General features: G+C 45.9%; 1 protein-coding gene across 1 annotated transcript in view; it reads left to right on the forward strand.

Moving 5' to 3' along the window:
• LOC133473520 (dnaJ homolog subfamily C member 5-like) overlaps positions 1 to 23,274 on the forward strand; it is a 62,938-nt gene that overhangs the window by 11,674 nt on the left and 27,990 nt on the right. The gene's annotated exons all lie outside the window — the stretch shown is intronic.

The following is a 23,274-nucleotide window of genomic DNA, read 5'->3' on the forward strand; positions in this document are numbered from 1 at the left end:
TCAGAATGAAATAAGTTTGTGAACCAGGTTTCCATTGTACCATACTTACTTTTATGCCCTCAACACAACACATCAGACAATGAGACATATGGCAAAAGTCACGCAGGAGCTGGCTGTCAGCCGCAGCTCACGCAGAGACAATCATACAGACTTGCAGACATCACACATTACCCCACCTCTTAAAGGCACGTGACTGTACGCAGACACTTCTTCTTTTCCTTTCGGCTTGTCCCTTTAGGGGTCGCCACAGCGCGTCATCCTTTTCCATGTAAGCCTATGTCCTGCATCCTCCTCTCGAACACCACTATTTCTCCTCTGGATGTGTCCAAACCATCGAAGTCTGCTCTCTCTAACTTTGTCTCCAAAACATTGAACCTTGGCTGTCCTTCTGATGAGCTCATTTCTAATTTTATCCAACCTGGTCACTCCGAGAGCGAACCTCAACATCTTCATTTCTGCCACCTCCGGCTCGGCTTCCTGTTGTCTCTTCAGTGCCACTGTCTGTAATCCGTACATCAGGGCTCGCCTGACCACTGTTTTATAAACTTTGCCCTTCATCCTAGCAGAGACTCTTCTGTCACATAACACACCTGACACCTTCCTCCACCCGTTCCAACCTGCTTGGACCCGTTTCTTTGCTTCCTGACCACACTCACCATTGCTCTGGACGGTTGACCCCAAGTATTTAAAGTCCTCCACCCTTGCTATCTCTTCTCCCTGGAGCCTCACTCTTCCCCCACCACCCCTCTCATTCATGCACATATATTCTGTCTTACTTTGGCTAATCTTCATTCCTCTGCTTTCCAGTGCATGCCTCCATCTTTCTAACTGTTCCTCCACCTGCTCCCTGCTTTCACTGTAGATCACAATGTCATCTGCAAATATCATGGTCCACGGGGATTCCAGTCTAACCTCATGTCAGCCTATCCATCACCACTGCAAACAGGAAGGGGCTCAGCTGCTGATCCCTGATGCAGTCCCACTTCCACCTTAAATTTGTCTGTCACAGCTACAGCACACCTCACCACTGTTCTGCTGCCCTCGTACAAGCCCTGTATTATTCTAACATACTTCTCTGCCACTCCAGACTTCCGCATGCAGTACCACAGTTCCTCTCTGGGTACTCTGTCATAGGCTTTCTCTAGATCTACAAAGAGACAATGTAGCTCCTTCTGACCTTCTCTGTACTTTTCCATCAACATCCTCAAGGCAAATAAGACACGAATACGTAAAATATTTTTTTGGTACATTTTATGCTTGCAATTTTTTGTTGTGTTCAAATCAGGGTTAAAATAGTTTTGTATTTTCCATTCTAGTTAGTTTTTATTTCGTTTTGAATTTTTTTTTCATAATCAGTTTTAATTAGTATTGGGAGCGGCTTTGTCAGGTTAGGTGTAGGCTTTGTTTTAGTTGCGTTTTTATTAGTTCCAGTACTAGTTTTTATTTTTTATATGTGGTACTTGTCGAGTGTGAGATTTAAAAAAATAACAATAAGTAAGACATAAAAACTCAACAAAATATTTTTTTTTAAATAAATGCATTAACTTACAAGCAGATGACTAACCATCCACAAATCAAATACAGGTAACAGTCCACAGAATTTGAAGCGCAATAAGTGCAGTGCGTAATCCTTGTTATAAGGTTAGATTAGATGCATGACAACATACAGTAAAACTATTCAGAGACACATGCTGTAGTATGGCCTTTGTAAAATGTGTTTAATTTGCAAACAAAAAAAAATGTAGTCATTAGTTTTCCTTTCCTTGTTGGCAAATTGTTGGCAAAACGTCTCAAGTGGACTTTCAGATTTGTGACTGTTCCTCTTCCATGACAACCCACTTGCTTGCTTTTGAGACAGTCGTAGTCCAACAAACAAACAAACAGACAGTACCAGGCACATTAATGGTGCCCAGGGGCCACTACGCTGTTGTGTTGGGCCACCACCTGCGTATAAACACTGGGCCGCTTGGCCCAGTACAAATTTCTAAGTCACCAGAAATTTTCACCCGCTGAAAATGGCCCAAAACTGCATTTTCAGTCTAGATCTGAAATTCTTTAATCACCGAAACTGAAGCGAACACCGCTAGCCTCATAAAGCAGCTTGTACTTTGCAGCCTGTAGAATGTTAATATGCCCTCCCTGAGTGTGCTTTAAGATGTTTATTGACACCCCAGCTGGACAACAACAAAAAATATTGCCCTAATTTTATATTTAAATACAAGACACAATTTGTTTTAGAAATTGCCAGCTTAATGTTAACAGCCACACTATTGACTCTGTTGACAGGCTTGCTAATATTAGCATTTGGTCATGGGAGGGATTCACCTTCAGATAACGAATATTCACACACAAACGCCTAAGTAACACATACAGACAGGTAATATACTGTAACAATACTCATGGGCATACTGTATACTGTGGGGTGAATGTGTTTGACACCTTCCTGATTTTTTATTTTTTTTTTGCATGTTTGTCAAACTTAAATGTGTCCCATCATCAAACTAATTTAATTAGTCAAAGACAACACAAGCGTAAACAAAACACAGTTTTAAGTGTTTTTTATTTATTTTATTTACTTTTATTTATGGTTTTTATAAGGGAGAAAAAAAGATTCAAAACTACATTGCCCTGTATGAACGCTTTTTCATACCAATGTATTCTTCCTAATCTGTGAAAAACGGGTTTATTAACGTTATATCGTGACTTTCTTCTACACTTTTTGTTTTGTTTTTAAACTTACAGTAAACAAGTAGCTACATGCATGCATCACACCACACTCCTCCTATGAGGCCAAGGCGTACACAGCAGGAATAATCGATGGATTCATTGTACAAAAGAAAAACTATTTTTCCTGACTGTGAAATGAAATCAGACTAAATTTTTCCTGATTTAGGTCGGATTACCAAAATTAATTCTATTTGTAACAGCAAATGCCAGAATAATGAGAGGATAGTTGAGACAACTACAATAGTTATGGCTAAAAGCATTGGCACGTTTCTAGCCATGAATGCATTTTTCTTTCGGTTTTGTTTTTCCAATTTTTATTATTTGAATATATTATTCTTTTAGTTGCGGCAGCACGGTGTATAAACTGGTTAGCACATCTGCCTTACAGTTCTGAGGACCTGCGTTCAAATCCATACTCGCCTGTGAGGAGTTCTCCCAGTGCCAATGTGGCTTTTTTCCGGGTACTCCGGTTTCCTCCCGCATCCCTAAAACATGCACGGTACGTTAATTGAAGACTCTAAATTGCCTCTAGGTGTGAATGTGAGTGTGGATGGTTGTTTGTTTATATATGCCCTGCGACTGTCTGGCAACCAGTTCAGGGTGTACCCCGCCTCTTACCAGCAGTTAGCTGGGATAGGCTCCAGCGTAGTCGCGACCCTAGTGAGGATAACCGGTGTAGAAAATGGATGGATGGATGGATTATTTTAGTTATGTATTTTCTAGTTCATTTAAGTTTTTTTAAAGTTGAGTTTTGGTAGTTGAATAAATAGAAAGTTTGAAAATAAATGAATCATCATGTTTATTAATCATGATTTCAATATTACCGTATTTTCACGACCATAAGGCGCACCGCATTAAAAAGCGCAGTCTCAGTTACGGGGTCTATTTCTGTATTTAACACATACATAAGGCGCACTGTATTATTGGGCGCAGGCATGGTAAAACATACGCTAGCTTAAAACATATGGTAGCATGCATGCATGTTAAAACAATGTTTCTAAAAAGGCAGCGGGAGCAAAACTGAGTTCGGTTGTACTTTATTGAAGTATTTAACAATGTACTCACATTATTTTTTGATCAAGCCTCATCCACAAATCCATCAAAGTCCTCATCTTCTGTATCCGAAATTAACAGGTGGGCAAGTTCTCCATCAAACACGCTGGGTTCCCTCTCGTCATTGTCGGAGGCAGTCTCGTTGCCGTGCGGCTCCTCAGAAATGATGCCGGCTTTTACGAAAGCTCGAACAACAGTGCAAGCAGACACGTTAGCCCAAGCATCCACAATCCATTCACAAATTGTGGTGGAACTTTCCGCGGAAACTCAGCTTCGTCTTCTTGACTTGGCGGAGCTCGTTTTCCTGCTTCCTCCACTTGTGAACCATGGATTCGCTGATCTTGAATTCTCTCGCAGCTGCTCGATTCCCATGTTCCTCCGCGTAACTGATAGCTTGCAGTTTAAACTGTGCTTCGTAAGCATGTCTCTTCGTAGGTGCCATTTTCGGGGGTCCTTAGCCAAACCGATGTTGTTTTGCACAATGCACACCCTGGCACTATATACCTATTGGGGGCATGCCTTCAGCGTCCTCTTTTCCCCCTTTTACGTCCGCATTTTGTCCTCAGTCACGTCCGCCTTTCCTCTATATAAGCAGCGTGTCGGCAGGAAATACTCCCAGTCAGTCAAGCGGAGCGCTCATCGAAGTCACAACAACAACATTTACAGATTTTGGAACTCGGTTGCACATAAGGTGGGCCGCATTATATGGCGCCGCATCCATTTTGGAGAAAATGTAAGACTTTTAAGTGCGCCTTATGGTCGTGAAAATACGGTAATCAAAATAATAATAATAATTAATTTTTTTTCGCCCAGCCCGAATAGAGCTTGGCCTCCCCCCTTCACGCTGCGGAGGCGTCCAAGATCTACGAAGCAAACCCAAACAAACATGTTCGATCCTACAGCCAATAGGACTCACCTTAAATAAATGGAAAAATATGATTGGTATAGGTAGTGATTGGAAGATGTGATTCATGGAACATCGGTACCAGAGTTGGCAGCATAAAACTGATATTTTAATAATTTTGTAATTAATTTATTCTTTAAGCATAATTATTAGTTTGTGCAATTGCAATGCCTTGATTTTAGTGAGGTTGTACCGTCATCGCCGTGAATGCAGTTGTACTAATAATTTCTTAAAGGGTTTTAAATAATACAGTATAAAGTGCTAAATACGAAATAATGACTAAAACTTAACATATTATATAATGATTATTAAGGGCCAGTACAAGTTCTGACAGGGCCACCACAACTTGGCTCATTATGCCCATATAGGGCCACCACTCAAAATGGCTTAACGTCGAACCTTGAATACATACTGTAGATAGATGTGGTAAAAATGAAAACATTCCCTCAAATTATCTATTTTCAATAATTCCGTTTAAACACGTTAAAATGGTTTCAAATGCTAGACTCTGCCATTTTAAATTTTTACTCTCAAAATAAGAAAAATAGAATTAGCCTATCCACCCTTCAGAAAAGTAAAACAGAAGGGGGACTTGACGCACCCAACTTCAAACACTATTACTTTGCAATTACAAATATAGTACCTCGTTAAGTGGTTACATCCAAATGTTGAACACCAATCTTGGCTGGAACTAGAACAGATAGATTGCAATAGCACCAAACTTTCAGACCTCCCATTTATCAGCACAAGTCTCAGACATCACAATTGTTTTAAGAAGCAGATTTTTGCAACCACTTTATCAGCTTGGTGGAAAAGTCTAGAGACCACACAATCTCAGTCATCACCATATCATTTCTCCCCAATCTGGCACAATCCCGATTTTTGCGATTAACAAAATATCCCTTTACTGCAGCACATGAGAAGAAAGTGGAATTGAGCGCCTACATCATTTATTAAAAAATAATGCATTCATGTAATGTGAAAACGTATTATAAGAATTTCAAATCAGTGGTGGTAACTTCTTTCAATGCTTTAAAGTAAGAAGAGCAATCATAAAGATTCCCAACACTCGTGAATACTTTAGAACCACTCGTTTTTGTTAAGAAAATCGTGTAACTACTCCCACAAAACTAAAAACTCCTATCAAAAGTATACAAATTAATCTCCAGTACTAATTCAATACACTTACAAATTGCAAAATGGGAAAAAGATATCTCTGTGTCGACTGACAATGAATACCAGGCTCAATGTGCAGAAATACATTCTCAAGGACAAAAACAAAAGAAAACAGTAATTTACAGATAATCCAGTTTAAAGTACTCCATAGCTCACACATTACGCAATATAGTATGTATAAAATGGGCTATTCAAAATCAAACATATGCACTCATTGTACCGAAAACACTCCAGACATCTACTTTCTTGCTCTTTGGCATTTTACACCTGGACAGCGCTTCTGGTCACTAGTTACACAGAAACGTTCCTCAGTTTTGAACTGCAGGATGCAGGATGTTAATGTCACGTGACCAAGTCGTATCTTCTCATCTTAGACTCCTGTGCATACCATAGGGTCACTTGGATGTACTCGCACCCCTATCCTTCTGGCTCCGCATCTGCGGTGTGGGCCTCTGGGTATGCTGGGCCTGTTTCGCCCTCCTCCTCTTGGTTTGGGTTTTGTCCGTCCAAAAGACGAATAACTGCCGTGCATGTTCCGTGAAGGCACTCGTCAGTTGGTAGCCGTCTTACCCCTTTCCCTCAGCAACACATAGCAGCAAAAACAGCTTGGACGTGAAACTTGGCCTCGCAGCAAAACTTGCACTTTTGGGCAGCAGCCAATTTGATGGCGCTGACCGACAACGTCACTTCGAGGCGACACACAGTAAGTGAACTACAATTCCCAAAGGACTGTGCAACTTTTCTTCCATATCCGCTCTGTATCTATGGCTGTACGGAAATAAATACATTTTTAATCAACGCCCAAAGCTCATGGATGAAATTAATTGACAAATTCAAAAAACGGAGGACATTTTAGCTATAATTATAGTTAGTTTTAGTTAAGTTTGCATACGTAAAATGTCATTATAGTTAGTTATTTTATTTATTTTATGGTAATGTTTTTTCAATTTGAGTTTTAGTTATTTTGTTTACTAATTATAAGCTTGAGTCAAGTGCATTTATCTCTTTAAAAAGTGTTATAATAAATGAGAGGTTTAAAACAAAAAATATACTGTACTGCTGATTTTCACCTGTTGCGCGTGGGCCTGGAAAGTATTCCCCTGCAATAAACAGGGGTTTACTGTTCACTAAGGTGCATTAATCACCCTCAAGTATGAAAACATCGGGATTTTGACTTGGCCCTAGAATATTTTTGCTCCACTCCAAAAATGTGTGTACCATTTTTTTTTTTAGATTTTTTTTTTTTTTATTTATTTATTTTTTTAAATCTTTTTTTTCCCATTAATGTCCATACAGCACCCCATATTGACAGAAAAAAACGGAATTGTTGAAATTTTTACAGATGTATTCAAAAACAAATATCACACAGCCAAAAGTATTCAGACCCTTTGCTGTGACGCACACATTTAACTCGGGTGCTGTCCATTTCTTCTGATCATCTTTGAGATGGTTCTACACCTTCATTGGACTCCAGCTGTGTTTGATTATATTAATTGGACTTGATTAGTAAAGCCACACGCCTGTCTATATAACACCTTACAGCTCACAGTGCATGTCAGAACAAATGAGAATCATGAGGTCAAAGGAACTGCCTGAAGAGCTCAGAGACAGAATTGTGGCAAGGCACAGATCTGGCCAAGGTTACAAAAAAACTTCTGCTGCACTTAAGGTTTCTAAGCGCACAGTGGCCTCCATAATCCATAAATGGAAGATGTTTGGGACGACCAGACCTAGAGCTGGCCGTCCACAGTACCCGTGTGGATGCCTTGGTTTCGCGCTCTCTAGTATTGTTTATGTTTTTGTGTTTTTCGTTCGTCTTTGGAGACATTACGTGACTCACTCACACAGGGGGACACTTGCTAAACATCAAGGAGTCTACCCCGGACTTTCTTTCACCAACTTTCGCAAATCCGCTCAGTTTCTACCCCCCCCGAGGTACTCACCGGAGCAGCGACTGCAGTCTTTGGGGGATGGAGGCGAAGCCACAGAGGGAAGCAAGCCGGGATCCAAGTGAAGCTCCGCAAGAGAGGATACAGATTGGTGTTTCTGTCGATCCACCTTGCGAATCTACGCTCCCTACCCAACAAATTGGATGAGCTTCATCTTCTGATAAAGACCAGTAAAGACTTTCGACGTACCGCCGCCCTGTGCTTTACGGAGATTTGGCTTTGTGAGGCTGTCCCCGATGGAGCTGTCATGCTTCCTGGCGTCCATCTTCACCGGGCAGACCGCGTCATGGAGTTATTGGGTAAAACGAAAGGCGGCGGGATATGCTTCTATATCAACGAAAAATGGTGTTCGGATGTCACGGAGCTCAGCACACACCCGCATTTAGAGTTGCTGTTTTTGAACTGTAAGCCATTCTACTTGCCTCGTGAGTTTACATCTTTCATTCTCGCCGGTGTCTACCATCCGCCTCAAGCTAACACGAACGCCGCACTGCTAATACTCGCTGAACAAGTAAACGAAATTGAAAAAATGCACCCGGACTCACCCCTCATTATTCACGGGGACTTTAACAAAACTAAACTCAACCACGAACTCCCGAAATACAAGCAGCATATCGACTGTCCGACCAGGGAAAATAACATTTTAGACCACTGCTCTTCTTCTTCTTTTCCTTTCGGCTTGTCCCGTTAGGGGTCGCCACAGCGCGTCATCCTTTTCCATGAGAGCCTATCTCCTGCATCCTCCTCTCGAACACCAACTGCCATCATGTCTTCCCTCACGACATCCATCAACCTTCTCTTTGGTCTTCCTCTAGCTCTCTTGCCTGGCAGCTCCATCCTCATCATCCTTCTACCAATATACTCACTCTCTCTCCTCTGGACGTGTCCAAACCATTGAAGTCTGCTCTCTCTAACGTTGTCTCCAAAACATCGAACCTTGGCTGTCCCTCTGATGAGCTCATTTCTAATTTTATCCAACCTGGTCACTCCGAGAGCGAACCTCAACATCTTCATTTCCGCCACCTCCAGCTCTGCTTCCTGTTTTCTCTTCAGTGCCACTGTCTCTAATCCATACATCATGGCTGGCCTCACCACTGTTTTATAAACTTTGCCCTTCATCCTAGCAGAGACTCTTCTGTCACATAACACACCTGACACCTTCCTCCACCCGTTCCAACCTGCTTGGACCCGTTTCTTCACTTCCTGACCACACTCACCATTGCTCTGGACGGTTGACCCCAAGTATTTAAAGTGCTCTACCTTTGCCATCTCTTCTCCCTGTAGCCTCATTCTTCCCCCACCACCCCTCTCATTCATGCACATATATTCTGTTTTACTTCGGCTAATCTTCATTCCTCTTCTTTCCAGTGCATGCCTCCATCTTTCTAACTGTTCCTCCAGCTGCTCCCTGCTTTCACTGCAGATCACAATGTCATCTGCAAACATCATGGTCCACGGGGATTCCAGTCTAACCTCATCTGTCAGCCTATCCATCACCACTGCAAAAAGGAAGGGGCTCAGGGCTGATCCCTGATGCAGTCCCACGTCCACCTTAAATTCTTCTGTCACACCGACAGCACACCTCACCGCTGTTCTGCTGCCCTCGTACATGTCCTGTATTATTCTAACATACTTCTCTGCCACTCCAGACTTCCGCATGCAGTACCACAGTTCCTCTCTGGGTACTCTGTCATAGGCTTTCTCTAGATCTACAAAGACACAATGTAGCTCCTTCTGACCTTCTCTGTACTTTTCCATCAATATCCTCAAGGCAAATAATGCATCTGTGGTACTCTTTCTAGGCATGAAACCATACTGTTGCTCGCAAATACTCACTTCTGTCCTGAGTCTAGCCTCCACTACTCTTTCCCATAACTTTATTGTGTGGCTCATCAACTTTATTCCTCTATAGTTCCCACAGCTCTGCACATCACCCTTGTTCTTAAAAATGGGCACCAGCACACTTGTTCTCCATTCCCAAGGCATCTTCTCACGCGCTAGAATTCTATTGAACAAGCTGGTCAAAAACTCCACAGCCACCTCTCCTAGATGCTTCCATACCTGTCACAGGAATATCATCAGGACCAACTGCCTTTCCATTTTTCATCCTCTTTAATGCCTTTCTAACTTCCCCCTTATCATCATTGCCACTTCCTGGTCAACCACACTTGCCTCTTCTACTCTCCCTTCTCTCTCATTTTCCTCATTCATCAACTCCTCAAAGTATTCTTTCCATCTATCTCGCACACTACTTGCACCAGGCAACATATTTCCATCTCTATCCTTAATCATCATAACCTGCTGCACATCCTTCCCATCTCTATCCCTCTGTCTGGCCAGCCTGTATAGATCCTTTTCTCCTTCTTTAGTGTCCAACCTGCCATACATGTCATCATATGCCTCTTGTTTTGCCTTTGCCACCTCTACCTTTGCCCTGTGTCGCATCTGAATGTATTCCTTTCGCCTCTCCTCGGTCCTCTCAGTGTCCCACTTCTTCTTAGCTAACCGTTTTCCTTGTATGATTTCCTGTACTGTGAGGTTCCACCACCAAGTCTCCTTCTCTCCTTTCCTGCCAGAAGATACACCAAGTACTCTCCTGCCTGCTTCTCTGATCACCTTGGCTGCATGGTCCAGTCTTCTGGAAGCTCTTCCCGTCCACCGAGAGCCTGTATCACCTCTTCCCGAAAAGCTGCACAACACTCGTCCTGTCTCAGCTTCCACCACATGGTTCTCTTCTCTGCCTTTGTCTTCCTAATTTTCCTCCCCACCACCAGAGTCATCTTACACACCACCATCCTATGCTGTCTAGCCACACTCTCCCCTACCACTACCTTACAGTTGGTAACCTCCTTCAGATTACATCGTCTGCACAAGATGTAATCCACCTGTGTGCTTCTACCTCCGCTCTTGTAGGTCACCCTATGTTCGTGCCTCTTCTGGAAAAAAGTGTTCACTACAGCCATTTGCATCCTTGTTGCAAAGTCTACCACCATCTGTCCCTCCAAGTTCCTTTCCTGGATACCGTACTTACCCATCACTTCTTCATCACCCTTATTACCTTCACCAACATGTCCATTACAATCTGCACCAATTACGACTCTCTCTCTGTCTGGGATGCTCCGAACTACATCATCTAGCTCCTTCCAGAATTTCTCTTTCACCTCTAGGTCACATCCTACCTGTGGGGCATAGCCACTAATCACATTACACATAACACCCTCAATTTCAAATTTCAGCCTCATCACTCGATCTGATACTCTTTTCACCTCCAAGACATTCTTAGCCAACTCTTCTTTTAAAATAACCCCGACTCCATTTCTTTTCCCATCTACACCATGGTAAAATAATTTAAACCCTGCCCCTAAACTTCTAGCCTTACTGCCTTTCCACCTGGTCTCCTGGACACACAATATATCAACCTTTCTCCTAATCATCATGTCAACCAACTCCCGGGATTTTCCTGTCATAGTCCCAACATTCAAAGTCCCCACATTCAGTTCTAGGCTCTGTGTTTTCCTCTTCTCTTTCTGCCGAAGAACCCGCTTTCCACCTCTTCTTCTTCTTCTTTGACTTCGACTTCGACCCACAGTAGCTGAATTTCCAACAGCGCCCTGCAGGTTGACGGCGCCGGTGGCGGACGTTGTTAACCCGGGCCACGACCGATCCGGTATGGAATTCTTTGGATGAACGCTCATATTTGTTTGGCAAGGTTTTAAGCCGGATGCCCTTCCTGACGCAACCCTCTGCATTTATCCGGGCTTGGGACCGGCCTACAGTTTGCACTGACTTGTGCCCCCATAGGGCTGCATTAGACCACTGCTATACTACGCTAAATAACGCATAGCGTGCCATACCTCGTGCAACCCCGGGCTCGTCTGATCTCTCTGTAATTCACTTGATACCAGCATACAGGCAAGAACTTAAATGAACAAAGCCTACAGTGAAAACAGTGACAAACTGGACCAGTGATGCAAAGATAGAACTTCAAAGCTGTTTAGACTGAATTTTCAAAGACTGGAGTGTCTTTAGAGTGGGGTTTCACTGGAGTGTCAATAGATCTCTGGAACTCTGCGAAGTACCATCCTGTTTCAAACGCTCCTTCAAGAAACCTGCATTCTTGGGTCTGAATGTTGACAGGCCTGTCGCCTTGACATCTGTGGTCATGAAGTCCTTTGAATGCCTCGTGCTGGACCACCTCAAGAGCGTCACAGGTCCCCTGCTGGACCCCCTGCAGTTTTCCGACTGAGCAAACAGGTCTGCAGATGATGGAATCAACATGGGACTGCACTTCATCCTACAACACCTCGACAGCGCGGGGACCTACGCAAGGATCCTGTTCGTGGACTTCAGCTCTGCGTTCAACACCATCATCCCTGAACTCCTTTCCTCCAACCTTCTCGCCTGCCATCTGCCAGTGGATTTACAGCTTTCTGACGGGTGATTGCGGGGGAGGCCACCTCATCCACCTCATCCACACGCAGCATCAGCACCGGGACGCCCCAAGGGGTTGTGTCCTCTCTCCGCTGCTCTTCTCTCTCTACACAAACGACTGCACTTCAACGCACCCGGCTGTCAAACTCCTGAAGTTTGCAGAGGACACCACAGTCATCAGCCTCATCAAAGACTGTGACGAATCTGCACATTGACAGGAAGTGGAGCGGCTGGAGCTGTGGTGCGGCCGACACAACCTGGAGCTGAACACGCTCAAGACTGTAGAGATGATTGTGGACTTCAGGATGCATCCTTCGGCACAGCTGCCCCTCACGCTGTCCAGCTGCCTAGTGTCAACCGTCTTGACCTTCAAGTTCCTGGGAATTACAGTCTCTCAGGACCTGAAGTGTGGGCGATCAACATCAACTCCATCCTCAAAAAGGCCTAGCAGAGGATGTGCTTCCTGCGGTTTCTGAGGAAACACGGCCTGCCACAGGAGCTGTTGAGGCAGTTCTACATAGCGGTCATCGAATCGGTCCTGTGTTCTTCCATCACAGTCTGGTTTGGTGCTGCTACAAAAAAGGACAAACTCTGACTTCAACGGACAATCAAAACTGCTGAAAAGATTGTCGGTACCCCCTTACCCACCCTTGAGGACCTGCATGCTGCCAGATCTAATACAGGAGCATGCAAAATCCTCTTGGACCCTCCACATCCTGGTCACCAGCTCTTCCAGCTCCTTCCCTCAGGTAGGCACTACCAAACAATGCAAACTAAAACTAGCAGACATTCCAGCAGCCTCTTCCCTCTTGCCATTAACTTCTTAAACAGCTAACTTACAATTCCATTGCAACATGCTGCCAATTGTTTTTCTTGAGTTGTCCCAATTCTGTCGGGCCAATTATACATTACCCTGCACTCACTGTAATAGTCTCGCCACGCTGCACTATTTGCATATCTGTTGTTGACCAATACTGGCCACACATACCAGAGTAGAATCTGCACCACTTTCACACTGACTGAGGAGTATCTGCAACATTTGCACAATTGACATTGTCCCAGACTATCGCACTACTAGTAACTTTAAACTGCAGACATTTCTTGAAGTCTCTGCGCCCTTTGCGCAGTGGTCATTGCTATATTAGTCATTCAAACTGCTCTAATTGCTAGAGGACTCTGCATCTTTTTGCACAATTGCCAAAAAAGTAAAATAAAAATTGTACCCGCATTACCAGATGGCTAGCAACCTTTTGTTGCTCAGTGACTGTTTTTCTCAGTCTTTATGTCTCAAAAGTATTCTCTGTCAATTGACTGTCTCTTGTCGTACGAGAGCGGCTCCAACTACCGGAGGCAAATTCCTTGTGTGCTTTTTGGACATGCTTGGCAAAATAAAGATGATTCTAATTCTGATTTTGATCTGTGTGTATCGTCTATACGTGTGTGGGAAAGATAGCTAACTCTCTGAATGATTATGTACTTTATCTAATGGGGACTCTTACTGTGTAGCTGGTAATATGAGGTTGTGTTTAGAGGTGTTATGTCTTGAGATATTGAACGTCTTCCCATGTGCTCACCACATGTGGGAGGGGCCATTGGGGTCGGGTGCAGTGTGAGCTGGGCGGTGGCCAAAGACAGGGACCTTGGCGATCCGATCCCCGGCTACAGAAACTGGCTCGAGGGACGTGGAATGTCACCTCTCTGACCGGGAAGGAGCAGAGGTTGAGGTTGAGAAATTCCGACTCGATATAGTCGGACTCGCCTCCACACACAGCTTGGGCTCTGGCACCAGTCCTCTCGAGAGGGGTTGGACTCTCTTCCACTCTGGAGTTGCCCACGGTGAGAGGCGCCGAGCAGGTGTGAGTATACTTATTGCCCCCTGGCTTGGCGCCTGTATGTTGGGGTTCACCCCGGTGGACGAGAGGGTAGCCTCCCTCCGGCTTCGGGTGGGGGGGGACGTGTCCTGACTGTTGTTTGTGCCTATGCACCAAACAGCAGTTCAGAGTACCCACCCTTTTTGGAGGGGGTGCTGGAGAGCGCTCCCGCTGGGGACTCCATCGTTCTGCTGGGGGATTTTAATGCTCACGTGGGCAATGACAGTGAGACCTGGAAGGGCGTGATTGGGAGGAACGGTCCCTCCGATCAGAACCCGAGCGGCGTTCTGTTATTGGACTTCTGTGCACATCACGGATTGTCCATAACGAACACCATGTTCAAGCATAAGGATGTTCACACGTGCACTTGGCACCAGGACACCCGAGGTCGCCGTTCGATGATCGACTTTGTGGTCGTGTCATCTGACTTGCGGCCGCATGTCTTGGACACTCGGGTGAAGAGAGGGGCGGAGCTGTCAACGGATCACCACCTGGTGGTGTGTTGACTCCGATGGTGGGGGAAGATGCCGGTCCGACGTGGCAGGCCCATACGTATTGTGAGGGTCTGCTGGGAACATCTGGCAGAATCCCCTGCCAGAAGGAGTTTAAACTCCCACCTCCGACAGAACTTTGCTCATGTTCTGGGGGAGGCGGGGGACATCGAGTCCGAGTGGACCATGTTCCGCGCCTCCATTGCTGAGGCGGCCGACCGGAGCTGTGGCCGTAAGCTGGTCGTTGCTTGTCGTGACGGCAATCCCCTAACCCGTTGGTGGACACCAACGGTGAGGGATGTCGTCAAGCTGAAGAAGGAGTCCGATTGGGCTTTTTTGGCCGGTGGGACTCCTGAGGCAGCTGATGGGTACCGGCTGGCCAAGCGGAATGCAGCTTTGGTGGTCGCTGAAGCAAAAACTCTGGTATGGGAGGAGTTCGGTGAGGCCATGGAAAAAAATCGGATGGCTTCGAGGAAATTCTGATCCACCATCCGGCGTCTCAGGAGAGGAAAGCAGTGCACCACCAACACTGTGTATAGTGGGGATGGGGCGCTGCTGACCTCGACTCGGGACGTTGTGAGTCGGTGGGGAGAATACTTCGAAGACCTCCTTGATTCCACCAACACGCCTTCCCATGAAGAAGCAGAGTGTGGGTTCTCTGAGGCGGGCTCTCCTATCTCTGGGTTTGAGGTCACCGAGGTGGTTAAAAAGCTCCTCGGTGGCAAGGCCCCGGGGGCGGATGAGATCCGCCCGGAGTTCCTAAAGGCTCTGGATGTTGTGGGGCTGTCCTGGTTGACACGCCTCTGCAACATTGCGTGGACATCGGGGACAGTGCCTCTGGATTGGCAGACTGGGGTGGTGGTCCCCCTTTTTAAGACCGGATGGTGTGTTCCAACTACAGGGGGATCACACTCCTCAGCCTCCCTGGTAAGGTCTATTCAAGGATGCTGGAGAGGAGGGTCCGTCGGGAAGTCGAATCTCAGATTCAGGAGGAGCAGTGTGGTTTTCGTCCTGGCCGTGGAACAGTGGACCAGTTCTACACCCTCGTCAGGGTCCTCGAGGGTGCATGGGAGTTCTCCCAACCAGTCTACATGTGTTTTGTGGACTTGGCGAAGGCGTTCGACCGTGTCCCTCGGGGAGTCCTGTGAGGGGTGCTTTGGCAGTATCGGGTACCGAACCCCCTGATACAGGCTGTTCGGTCCCTGTTCGACCGGAGTCAGAGTTTGGTCCGCATATCCGGCAGTAAGTCGGACTCGTTCCCGGTGAGGGTTGGACTCCGCCAAGGCCGCCCTTTGTCACCGATTCTGTTCATAACTTTTATGGACAGAATTTCAAGGCGCAGCCGAGGCGTAGAGGGGGTCCGGTTTGGTGGCCTCAGTATTGCATCTCTGCTTTTTGCAGATGATGGGGTTCTTTTGGCTTCATCAAGCCGTGATCTCCAACTCTCACTGGAGCAGTTCGCAGCCGAGTGTGAAGCGGCTTGGATGAGAATCAGCACCTCCAAATCTGAGATCATGGTCCTCAGTCGGATAAGGGTTGCGTGCCCTCTCCAGGTCGGGGATGAGATCCTCCCCCAATTGGAGGAGTTCAAGTATCTTGGGATCTTGTTCACGAGTGAGGGAAGAATGGAACGGGAGATTGACAGGCGGATCGGTGCAGCGTCTGCAGTGATGCGGACTTTGTATCGGTCCGTTGTGATAAAGAAGGAGCTAAGCCGAAAGGCGAAGCTCTCAATTTATCGCTCCATCTACGTTCCTACCCTCACCTATGGTCAGGAGCTGTGGGTCTCAGAGTAGAGTCGCTGCGCCTCCATATTGAGAGGAGCCAGATGAGGTGGCTGGGGCATCTGATTCGGATGCCTCCCGGACACCTCCCTCGTGAGGTGTTCCCGGGGACGACCCAGGACACGCTGGAGAGACTACGTTCTTCGGCTGGCATGGGAACGCCTCGGGATCCCCCCGGAAGAGCTGGATGAAGTGGCTGGGGAGAGGGAAGTTTGGGCGTCCCTGCAAAACTACTGCTCCCGCGACCCGACCTCGGATAAGCGGTTGAAAATGGATGGATGGATATTGAACGTATATGAGTTTATCATTGCCAAAACGCAAGACAAGGGAATATAGCACGAGTAATACCTGCAAACACAAGTAGCATGCAAATACATATGTGTGCAGTGGGGGTACAGAGGGGGGAGTGAGCTTTCAGTATGGCAATGTCTCATGTCAGCGAGTGGAAGGTGCAATAGGATGTGCGTGACTCCCTTTTTTTCCCCTCAACAAATTATTAAACGGTATCCTGCACTAAATCCCAAATATTAGCGCAAACTTGGAAGGAATTCCTATCCATTAGAAGAGCTAAGGAGTGACTTTAGAATCGCGAAACAGTTGACCGTCTACGTATTGTTTGTCCACAACCATTGAGGTGCATTTTCCTTGTTGCCGATCATTCGAGGGTACAGGATTTTGCGTCTCTCATTGATTTCACCTGTAAACTGGTCATTCATCCCAAACTGTGTACCCTTCAGCTCCGTGCTTTCGACTTTACGAAGACTTTCTGCTGGAAATCTTAAAAATTTTGCGATGATGATTCCCTGTACTCAGTGGAAGGTAATGTTGGCGAGTGTCTCCTTCGGGATTTTCAGCGCTTTCGACATGAAGTTTTTTGCTTGAGCCTCTGTATTATCAGGTGTACTCTAGGAAATGCTGGAAAAGATGAGGTTATCCCACATGCTTCTTGACTGTAAGTCCAGCATTGCTTCTTTGATTTTTGTTTTGTTTTGTTTTCTTTCTAGAGAACTTCAACCTCAGTTGTCATCACTTGCATGGCTGAATGAAGTTCAGCATTGTCTTCTTTTAGGTCTCTGACTGGCTGGTGCATGATCTTAGAGCTGGTTTTTAGTTCCTTTATCTCCTGGAGCAGTAAATCGAGAAGTGATAGCTTCTTGTCAATGGAGGAGAGGACTTGAAAATATGGGCGTCGGGTGAGCTTTGTAGTAGATCTTCAGTTCTGGTGGATGAATTAGCCTTCTGTCTTTTCAGTGGGTTGCTGTGGTCTTTATGGTGGAATCCGCTATCTTGCATGACAACGCGTTCGAAAGATCCGTCAATGAAATCTTCGAGTGGCTCCACGATGGTATCGTCAGCAGGGATTGGAATAAAATAGTCAATAATAATCAGCCCCACAAAAAAAGTAGAAAAAAGTGGATGAGGAGGAAATTAAATCTCGGTGTTGCTAATCTGATCTCGCAGCGTTGCCTCCAAGTTTCGTCTGGGAAATGTCGCTGTCTCTCACGTTGTCAGAGCATGTCCGCCGACCCGTAGCGGCAGCAATTTGAAACCTTTCAAACATTTTCAAGCTTTTTAAAAAATGTTTGTGGTGGGACTCGATATAAAAAAAAAATAATAAATAAAATAAAAAATCGAATTAGACGCTTTGTAATTAATTACTCTCGAATCACATTAAATCGTTTCACAATATTTATCCTGAAAAGCATTTTAAATTTTTTTTATTTAAATGGATTTCAGTGCATGACTGAATCAAATGAAAGACAAAGATGTGAATACTGTTACCTCTGGGGAGAAAAAACCTTTTATTTTATTTCAATACAAATGAGTACAAAAATAAAAAAACAAAATATTCCTTGGTCAAAATTTAAAGGACCTAAACCTTTGTTTCTTTGTTATTATTAGTTGTTTTTTAAGTTAAAGTGCAATTTTACTGTATTGGATTTAAATGGATATAAAACAATAATTAAACAGAAGTGCACCTTTCTTTTTCTGGTAAAACAAAAAGTAATTTAAATGGTCATTCAAAAGGCCTAAAACCCCAAGTGCCCGAAACAAACATTATTTTGTACATAAGGCTATAACATTTTGAACATTTTAGTGCAAAAAAATAGCAAACCCATTGGCCTCACAATACCGCCATGACTTTCCTGTCTCTCTTTCAGCCAGTTCTCCTTCTTTTCCTTACGGCTTGTCCCATTAGGGGTCGCCACAGTGTGTCATCCTTTTCGATGTAAGCCTCACTCCTGCATCCTCTGCTCTTACACCAACTGCCCTTATCTTCCCTCACTACATCTATCAACCTTCTCTTTGGTCTTCCTCTTATTCTCTTGCCTGGTTCATCATCCTTCTACCAATATACTCACTCTCTCTACTCTGGACGTGTCCAAACCATCGAAGTCTGCTCTCTCTAACATTGTCTCCAAAACATCTAACCTTGGCTGTCCATCTGATGAACTTATTTCTAATTTTATCCAACCTGCTCACTCCAAGAGCGAACCTCAACATCTTCATTTCTGCCATCTCCAGTTCTACTTCCTGTTGTCTCTTCAGTGCCACAGTCTCTAATCCATACATCATGGCTGGCCTCACCACTGTTTTAGAATCTTTGCCCTTCATCCGAGCAGACTCTTCTGTTACACCACACCTGACACCTTCCTCCACCCGTTCCAACCTGGTTGGACTTGTTTCTTTAGTTCCTTACCGCACTCACCATTGCTCTGGACTCATCAAGTTTATTCTTCTGTAGTTCCCACAGCTCTGCACATCACCCTTGTTCTTAAAAATGAGCACCAGCACACTTTTCCTCCATTCCTCAGGCATCTTCTCACCTGTTAGAATTCTGTTGAACAACATGGTCAAAAACTCAACAGCTACCTCTCCTGGATGCTTCCATACCTCCACAGGTATGTCATCAGGACCAACTGCCTTTCCATTTTTCATCCTCTTTACTGCCTTTCGAGTTTCCCCATTTCTCATCATTGCTACTTCCTTTCCTTTCAGCCAGTTGCTAAGACAAACTAGCCCACAGGTTTCAAGCTTAAAGGCCGGAGCCTCATCATTTTTTGTTGCCTGCAAAAGTAAATCACGTGCTTTAACTTCATGACTTGCTAAAATCTGCAATAAAATTTCAAATTGACATTTGTAAGAAATGTAACTTGAAGAAAAGCTGAACAACCTATTATCCTTGACTTCAAGATTTCAAAAATAGTTATAAATCAACTTTCTTTGTGTATACAGTATGCATTAATATGACAAGTAGACGAGTGAGTGTAACGGATTGCAGTTTACGGAGTGCCAAACGTCAGTCGTCGGAATCCTTATAAATGTGGTTTGGCATTGTCTTGCTTCTGAAATAAGCAGGGGCGTCCATGAGAAAGACGTTGCTTAGATGGCAGCATATGTTTCTCCAAAACCTGTATGTACCTTTCAGCATTAATGGTGCCTTCACAGATGTGTAAGTTACCCATGCCATTGGCACTAACACAGGCCCATACCATCGCAGATGCTGGCTTTTGAACTTTGCGTCCATAAAAGTCCGGATGGTTCTTTTCCTCTGTGGCCCGGAAGACACGACGTCCACAATTTCTAAACACAATTTGAAATGTGGACTCGTCGGACCACAGAATACTTTTCCACTTTGCATCAGTCCATCTTAGATGAGCTCGGGCCCAGAGAAGTTGGCAGCATTTCTGGGTGTTGTTGATAAATGGCTTTTGCTTTGCATCGTAGAGTTTCAAGTTGCACTTAGGGATATAGCACCGAACTGTATTTACTGACATTGGTTTTCTGAAGTGTTCCTGAGCTCATGTGGTGATATCCTTTACACATTGATGTCAGCTTTTGAAGCAGCGCCGCCTGAGGTATTTGAAGGTCACGGGCATTCAATGTTGGTTTTCGGCCTTGCCGCTTACATGCAGTGATTTATCCAGATTCTCTGAACCTTTTCAGAATCTCAATCAGAATCATCTTTATTTGCCAAGTATGTCCAAAAAACACACAAGGAATTTGTCTCCGGTAGTTGGAGCCGCTCTGGTACGACAACAGACAGTCAATTGACACTTTTGAGACATAAAGACATTGAGAAAAACAGTCACTGAGCAATAAAGGGTTGCTAGTTAACTGGTAATTCTCGTACAATTTTTTTTTTTTTTTTTTTTTTATTAACACAATTGTGCAAAAAGATGCAGAGTCCTCGAGCTCTTAGAGCAGTTCGAATGACTAATCTCGCAATAGTCCGGTGCAATGACCATTGTGCAAAGGGCGCCGAGACTTCAAGGAGTGTATGCAGTTTAAATTGACGAGTCGGGCGATAATCTGGGACAATGTTGATTGTGCAAATGTTGCAGATACTCCTCAATCAGTGTGCAAATGGGGCAGATGCTACTCTGGCATGAGTGTCCAGTATTGGTCAACAACAGATATGCAAATAGTGCAGCGTGGCGAGACTACTACAGTGAGTGCAGGAGTAGTATATAATTGGCCCGACAGAAATGTGACGACAAACTCAGACAAAATAAATTGGCAGCCTGTTGCAATGGAATTGTAAGTTAGCTGTTTAAGCTGTTGATGATATTATGGACCGTGGATGATGAAATCCCTAAGTTCCTTGCAATTGTACATTGAGGACTATTGTCCTTAAACTGTTCGACTATTTTCTCACGCATTTGTTCACAAAGAGGTGAACCTCGCCCCATCTTTGCTTGTGAATGACAGAGCAATTCAGGGAAGCTCCTTTTATACAATATCATGGCACCCGCCTGTTCCCAAATAGCTTGTTCACCTGTGGGATGTTCCAAACATGTTTGATGAGCATTCCTCCACTTTCTCAGTCTTTTTTGCCACCTGTTGCAGCCATAAAATTCTAAGTTAATGATCCATCCATCCATTTTCTACTGCTTATCCGAGGTCGGGTCACGGGGGCAGTAGCTTTAGCAGGGACGCCCAGACTTCCCTCTCCCCAGCCACTTCATCCATCTCTTCCGGGGGGATCCCGAGGCGTTCCCAGGCCAGCTGAAGGACGTAGTCTCTCCAGCGTGTCCTGGGTCGTCCCCGGGGTCTCCTCCCGGTAGGACGTGCCCGGAACACCTCACCAGGGAGGCGTCCGGTAGGCATCCGAATCAGATGCCCCAGCCACCTCATCTGGCTCCTCTCGATGTGAAGGAGCAGCGGCTCTACTCTGAGATCCTCCCGGATGACCGAGCTTCTCACCCTATTTCTAAGGGAGAGCCCGGACACCCTGCGGAGGAAACTCATTTCGGCCGCTTGTATCCTGGATCTTGTTCTTTCGGTCACGACCCACAGCTCGCGACCATAGGTGAGGGTAGGAACGTAGATCGACCGGTAAATCGAGAGCTTCGCCTTTCGGCTTAGCTCCTTCTTTACCACAACGGATCGATACAAAGTCTGCATCACTGCAGACGCTGCACCGATCTGCCTGTCAATCTCCCATTCCACTCTTCCCACACTCGTGAACAAGACCCCAAGATACTTGAACTCCTCCACTTGGGGCAGGATCTCATCCCCGACCTGGAGAGGGCACACCACCCTTTTCCGACTGAGGACCATGGTCTCAGATTTGGAGGTGCTGATTCTCATTCTTCACACTCGGCTGCGAACTGCTCCAGTGAGAGTTTGAGGTCACGGCTTGATGAAGCCAACAGCAGAGATGCAATACTGAGGCCACCAAACCGGACACCCTCTACGCCTCGGCTGCGCCTAGAAATTCTGTCCATAAAGGTTATGAGAAGAATCGGTGACAAAGGGCGGCCTTGGTGGAGTCCAACCCTCACCGGGAACGAGTCCGACTTACTGCCGGATATACGGACCAAACTCTGACTCCGGTCGTACAGGGACCGAACAGCCCGTATCAATGGGTTTGGTACCCCATACTCCCAAAGGACCCCTCACAGGACTCCCCGAGGGACACGGTTGAACACCTTCTCCAAGTCCACAAAACACATGTAGACTGGGGGCGAACTCCCATGCACCCTCGACGACCATGACGAGGGTGTAGAGCTGGTCCACTGTTCGACAGCCAGGACGAAAACCACACCGCTCTTCCTGAATCTGAGATTCAACTTCCCGACGGACCCTCCTCTCCAGCACCCCTGAATAGACCTTACCAGGGAGGCTGAGGAGTGTGATCCCCCTGTAGTTTGAACACACCCTCCACCACCCCAGTCTGCCAATCCAGAGGCACTGTCCCCGATGTCCATGCGATGTTGCAGAGGCGTGTCAACCAGGACAGCCCTACAACATCCAGAGCCTTGAGGAACTCCAAGCGAATCTTATCCACCCTTGGGCCCTTGCCACCTAGGAGCTTTTTAACCACCTCGGTGACCTCAACCCCAGAGATATGAGAGCCCGCCTCAGAGAACCCAGACTCTGCTCCCTCATGGGAAGGCGTGTCGGTGGAATTGAGGAGGTCTTCGAAGTATTCTCCCACCGGATCATGACGTCCCAAGTCGTGGTCAGCAGCGCCCCATCCCCACTATACACAGTGTTGATGGTGCACTTTCTCCATGGCCTCACCGAACTCCTCCCATGCGCGAGTTTTCGCTTCAGCGCCCACCAAGCTGCATTCCGCTTGGCCAGCTGATACCCATCAGCTGCCTCAGGAGTCCCACATGACAAAAAGGCCTGATAGGACTCCTTCTTCAGCTTGATGGCATCCCTCATCGTTGGTGTCCACCAACGCGTTCGGGGATTGCCGCCACGACAGGCACCAACCACCTTACGGCCACAGCTCCGGTCGGCCGCCTCAGCAATGGAGGCGCGGAACATGGTCTACTCGGACTCGATGTCCCCCGCCTCCCCCGGAACATGAGCAAAGTTCTGTCGGAGGTGGGAGTTGAAACTCCTTCTGACAGTGGATTCCGCCAGACGTTC

Source organism: Phyllopteryx taeniolatus, unplaced genomic scaffold (assembly GCF_024500385.1).
Source record: "Phyllopteryx taeniolatus isolate TA_2022b unplaced genomic scaffold, UOR_Ptae_1.2 contig_27, whole genome shotgun sequence".
Taxonomy (NCBI): Eukaryota; Metazoa; Chordata; class Actinopteri; order Syngnathiformes; family Syngnathidae; genus Phyllopteryx; species Phyllopteryx taeniolatus.